This window comes from Ascaphus truei, chromosome 3, assembly GCF_040206685.1.
Source record: "Ascaphus truei isolate aAscTru1 chromosome 3, aAscTru1.hap1, whole genome shotgun sequence".
Classification (NCBI taxonomy): Eukaryota; Metazoa; Chordata; class Amphibia; order Anura; family Ascaphidae; genus Ascaphus; species Ascaphus truei.
The window spans coordinates 128,054,365-128,060,415 of NC_134485.1; the positions used below are offsets into that span (position 1 = coordinate 128,054,365).

Here is a 6,051-nt window from a genome sequence, read left to right on the forward strand (position 1 = left end):
CGTCTCTAAGGTCCCGGCGGCCGGCGAAGAGAGCGCCGCCATTACTCCACCACTCGCGCATGCGCAGGAGTCGCGCGAGAGTAGGGACAGTGAGAGGGATGTTGCGGCGGCCATTAGGGGTTAGTGTAGGCAGAGGGGAGGAGCGCACGCTGCCCCAATGTTATTGTAAGGGCCTCGGGACTACAATTCCCATGAGGCATAGCGAGGCAGGCACCAGGTGCCTGATAGGAGCCAATAGGGCTGCAGGACTGCCCTGGAGGGAGATAGATACATTTGGCGGGCTGGAGCTGCGTGTCAGTCAGGAAGAAGCAGGGCAAGGAGACAGACAGAGGAAGGAGGTAGGGTGCAGGAGCCGGAGACTCCCTGCACTAAGGCCCTAGTTAGCCCTGAGTCCCCAGTAGTGTGAGTGTTGCCAGGGACAGCCCTCAGGATAGGGAACCTGTCACTTACTTTAGTTGGCACTGGGGAACAGCAGGGAAGATAAGGACAACTGGGGGGTTTCATAGCGGTAGCCAATCCGGGGAGCCATAGCCCAGGGTCCTGTTGTAAGTTAGTGGCACGAGACAGCTGGGGGGTTCATAGCGGTAACCAGTCCGGGGAGCCATAGCCCAGGGTCCGTGTTGCGAGTGGCGAGGCGAGGGGGGGGGTTCATAGCGGTAACCAATCCGGGGAGCCATTGCCCAGGCCGGCATTGCGCGTAGTACGAGGCAACTGGGGGGGGTTCATAGCGGTAACCAGTCCGGGGATCCATGGCCCAGGGCCCGTATTATGAGTAGGGTGGGTACAAGACCCACCTATATAGGATAGGCAACCCCGAAGGCCCTAGGAGATTGACCCTTAAGCCACTTAAGGATGCTGTGTTATAGGGACGCCTATAGTGTAGTATGTGTCATGTTGCTATTGTGTTAGTGAGGGACTCAGCGGATGCTGCGGTTCCAGTGAAGGAGTTCGGACCCACGTTGGGGTCACAGAGAATATCGCCAGGATAGGATCAGACGGATTCATCACGCGTCTGACCCTTTGTGAAGCGTTGCTGATCCGAGCACTGGAGTGCTCGGCAGGTATCTACAGTTCTAAGTGCACCACCGGGCCCTTAGCTTAATAGTGACTGCGCAGTCACCCATTGATTCTCTGCAAGAGTGCGGGACATTGGGTGGGGTTCTTTGGACACTGGGTGGGATCACCTAGTGTTGGGGAATCGTCCTGCGAGACGTCATGGTTAGTGTCTCCTCCTGAGAGGGACACAGGTTATGTTATGAATGTGATGTGTCGTATTACATGTTAGTAAAGTCCTTAGTTATTATACCCCATTGTGTATGTGATCATTGTGTTTGTCCTGCGAGGATTCACTTCCCCCTCTGGTGGGAGCCATCGCAGGTGGAGGCGCTGCACCTATTGAGTAAGTGGTTACCCCTAGTATAATTGCCCCAGGTTCCCCGTGGCGGAAGCTCAGCCCTCCTGCGAGCCAACAGGTAATGCACCACACCGGTAACACTGCATGTTCTACTCACTCACACTATATATGCGATTGGGTGGGGTGGAATACCCGTTACACAGAGGTAGGCCCTGCAGTGGATGTTTGTGTATACAGAGGTTGGCCCTGCAGTGGGTGTTTGTGTGCATAGAGGTGGGGGCTGCAGTGTGTGTTTGTTTGTATAAAGCAGTGATTCCCAACCTTTTTTGTTTGGAGGAACCCTTTAAGTATTTTGTTACATTTTGGGGAACCCCTATCTGGATAACATGTTCGACGGGTAAATCACAAAATAGACGTGTAAAGAAGTGGGGGTAATAAATAATAATTAACTCATACTTTTGAATAAACAATGTGTATATGTTTTGTAATGAATTTGGTTTAAACATCCCCCCCCTGCATATCACATAACCCCCCCACGGATCAATCGATCTCTCCCCCCCCCCTTCTTTCTCCCTCCTCTCCTCTCCCTCCCCTTTTCTCCTCCTCCTCCCCCCTCTCTCCCTCTCTCCCTCTCCCCTCTCTCTCTCTCCCTCCCTCTCTCTCCCCCTCTCCCATCCTCTCTCACTCCCCCTCTCTCCTCCCCTCCCTCTCTCTCTCCCCCCCTCTCTCCCCCCTCTCCCTCTCCTCTCTCTCTCCTCCTCTCCCACACTCCCACACACACTCTCGCACACACCGTCACACTCTCGCACATACCGTCACACTCTCGCACACACACTGTCACACTCTCACACACACACACACACTGTCACACTTTCTCACACACACACACACACACTGTCACACACACACACTGTCACACTGTCACACACACTGTCACACTCACACTGTCACACTCACACTGTCACACTGTCACACACACACTGTCACACTCTCTCTCACACACACACACACAATGTCACACTCACTGTCACACTCACTGTCACACTCACTGTCACACTCACTGTCACACTCACTGTCACACACACACACACACACACACACACACACACACACACACACACACACACACACACTCGCACATACCATCACACACACTGTTACACACACACACACACACACACACACACACACACACACACACACACACACACACACACACACACACACACACACACACACACACACACACTCGCACATACCATCACACACACTGTTACACACACACACACACACACACACACACACACACACACACACACACACACACACACACACACACACACACACACACACACACACACACACACACACACACACACACACACACTGTCACACTCACACTGTCACTCTCACACACACACTGTCACACTCTCTCTCTGACACACACACACAATGTCACACAGTCACACAGTCACACACACACACACACACACACACACACACACACACACACACACACACACACACACACACACACACACACACACACACTGTCACACACACACAGTCATACACACACACACACACACTCCCACGCAAGCAGCGTTTACAGCAGAAGCATCTCTCCCCCCCCCCCCCCACTTCCATCTCTCCCCCCTGCAGCATCTCCCTCTCCCCCCCAGCCACCTCATATGCCTACCTGCGGCGGCTGCGGGTTCGGCGGAGGTGGCAGGCTGTGAGTGGCTCTGAGGGGGGAGGGAGAAAGCCGGGTTGCCGGGGGAGCCGGAGTGCAGTTGGGAGCAAGGGGGGCAGCCGGGGTGATGCCGGGGGGAGCAAGGGGGGCAGCCGTGATGCCGGGGGGATTGAGGGGGGAGCCGGGGGTGTGAGGGAGAGAGCCGGGTTGCCGGGGGAGCGAGGGGGGGAGCCGGAGTGCAGCCGGGGTGGTGCCGGGGGAGCGAGGGGGGCAGCGAGGGGGATCGAGGGGGGCAGCCAGGGTGGTGCCGGGGGGCAGCCATGGTGCCGGGGGGAGCGAGGGGGGCAGCCGGGGTGGTGCCGGGGTGAGCGAGGGGTGTGAGGGAGAGAGCCGGGTTGCCGAGGAGCCAGAGGGAGGGCCAGAGTGCCTGGGAGAGGCAAAGCCCCGCCCCCCGGATACTCCATCCAATCCCCTGCGGCCCGGCCTTCTAAAGCCCCGCCCCCCGGCATTCTCCATCCAATCCCCTGCGGCCCGGCACGTTTCTGCAGAAGCCCAACCCCTGGCAGTAAGAAAAAATACTTGCCGGGCTGCTCTGCATCCTCTTCCTCCCCGCCACCGCGCACCACCCCCCCCCCATCCCTGCGCACCGCCGCCGACACAAAAAACGGGACATTCCTGGGACAGTCAGGCAACCGGTACAGCACACGAAAAACCGGGACTGTCCCGGGACGAATGGTCACCCTAGGCATTTCACAGTTAGATAGGTTGCAAACATAATGCATGACATACCAGAGAGTATATTCAGTGGACGAGCCTTCTCCTTATTTTAACACTAACGTGTTGCTAAGTAGTGCTACACCATTGAAGGGTCATTCTCTGTGTATACCACCTTCAAATTATTTCAGGGCCATAATGTAACTGAAGGGGACCATAAACATGTTTTCAAGAAAAGCAGACAACAGACTATTTACCATTTTAAGTTTACTTGAAACATTGACTTTACAACAAATATAAATATGATTTTTTGTTTTTTAAAGATTGATTTAAATTTTGTACAAAAATAATACATTAGGACAAATCAGTTTGAGTGAAATCTTCCTTTTCTAAAGAGGTCTGGATCTCTGGCAGTGGGCATGACAGGCAACATGGTGGACATGTTGGCAACTTGTTCCGTATGATATTCACATTTCTGGCACAATGTGTGAAAGAGTTATGGATGGCCAGAAAAATCTGTCATTAGAAGTAATTGTCCAGTCTTCACATTGCGTTTGAAATCTCAGTATATACACACATTATTTTTGGACATTGTGTCGTGGAGCATAACAGTTCGTTCTAGAAATACAAAATTAAATTAATACTGTTGCATGTCAGACTTAAGCCAAAATGATCCACCAGAAACATACACAGTTACCAGATAAAGTTACGAAGACATTTTTTAAAATTAAAAACAAAGCTTTAATAACACTGTTTAAAATGATATGGGAGTTTATATTTGACTTTGTTCAATACTTTAGTTTATACTCTTGATGTAATCATTTGCTCAATGATTTCTGATGGTGAATGTAGCAACGGGTGATGAAATTACACCTCCACCATCTAAAGTTGTGCTTACTGTATGTAACATTAGCAATGATTTGGATATAAATAATGTGTTGTATTAGAATTGTGTTTAGGCAGTGATAAAGATAGGGAATTTTAGGGATAGATACAAGGAGGTGGGGGGGAGAATGAGGGACTAAAAGAGAAGGGGATAATTAAAACAGTTTCAGGAAATAGGCACTTTGATGATTGTCAAAATGAAGTAAAATATGTCTGTTATCATTTCTTTATTAATATAGTTCTGTAAACATTTCTGCTTTCCAATGTGTTATCCCTCCCTGTGGGGAGATCTGTTAGCAATATGTAATGAGGCCTTTTCACTCAGGTTACCAATATAACATCTCACACTATAAATGTAACCTGTTTTCAGCCAGAGGGGCAACACTTTGCAAGCATTTCATTGAGGAGCTCTTAGATGTTGAGGCGGTTAAGTTGTTTAAAAGGGAGTTCCCCAAAAATTCAAAAAAAATCATTCTGTTTAACCTTTTCTGTTAGTATATATTAATATCAGATTTGTGTGGACTCCCTCTTGCAATGTGGAACTAATTGTTATAAAGAAAGACAAAACTTAAACATACGAAATAAACCTGACAAAATAATTGCAGTATTCATACAAGCTAAGGAGCTAAGGATGATAGAACCTCCTACAAGCTTTATGTTGTGAACTGGAATCTGTGACAATTACTCAGCGAATGCATGTGCAGTATTTCATGCATAGTCTAAATTGGAATATAATTCATGTGCAACACCAGATATTTAGCCCTTGTCTTTATGCAAATTGATGAAATGTTTCTATAGATCGCTGACCTTTTTTTTTTTCCCTTTTTTTATTTTTTTTAAACAAACCCAAGCATTATATTTTTTTATAGTATGTACAAAAAATTGCACTTTGTTTACAGTTTACAGCTATTCAACAGATTAACTTCTTATAAAGAAATTTTTCATGTTTCCTTTTTTTTATTATACCTATATTTACAATCTGTGGCTCGGTTCAATTTCATGCATATTTTTCTGATTGAAATTTCCCAGTTTTCGATAGCAGGCTCTCAGCAGCAGTCTGTTTAAATAGTGTTGATTATTCTTCCTTCTAACTTTGCTTCTATTTATATTTGTTCTTTTCCTGGTTCAAGATGTTAAAGAGAATATGTCAGTCTTCAAGACACCTCCTGGAAATACTGCAAAAAGGGACTGAAAATCAAGTGTAGTGGAATAGTTTCTGGTACATCCCACACTGATGTTCTCTAGTCTTTAAATGCATAGCACCTTGGTCAGAGACTGTCTAACAATAGTCCGCAACAGAGGACATCTCAGTTTGTTCTCCTATGGCAGCACTTCAAAGTCTTGGCTGTTACTGTTGAGATGTTGTGAGAAATATCTTCTTGTTGCTATGCAAAAATAAGTCAGG

General features: G+C 48.4%; 1 protein-coding gene across 1 annotated transcript in view; it reads right to left on the reverse strand.

Moving 5' to 3' along the window:
- Window positions 1–4,013: 4,013 nt before the first annotated feature.
- HNF1B (HNF1 homeobox B) overlaps window positions 4,014–6,051 on the reverse strand; it is a 59,058-nt gene continuing 57,020 nt past the window's right edge. The window contains exon 9 of the mRNA XM_075589527.1: window positions 4,014–6,051. This exon is cut by the window's right edge and continues 30 nt beyond it. The gene's annotated coding sequence lies outside the window, so the exon portion shown is untranslated.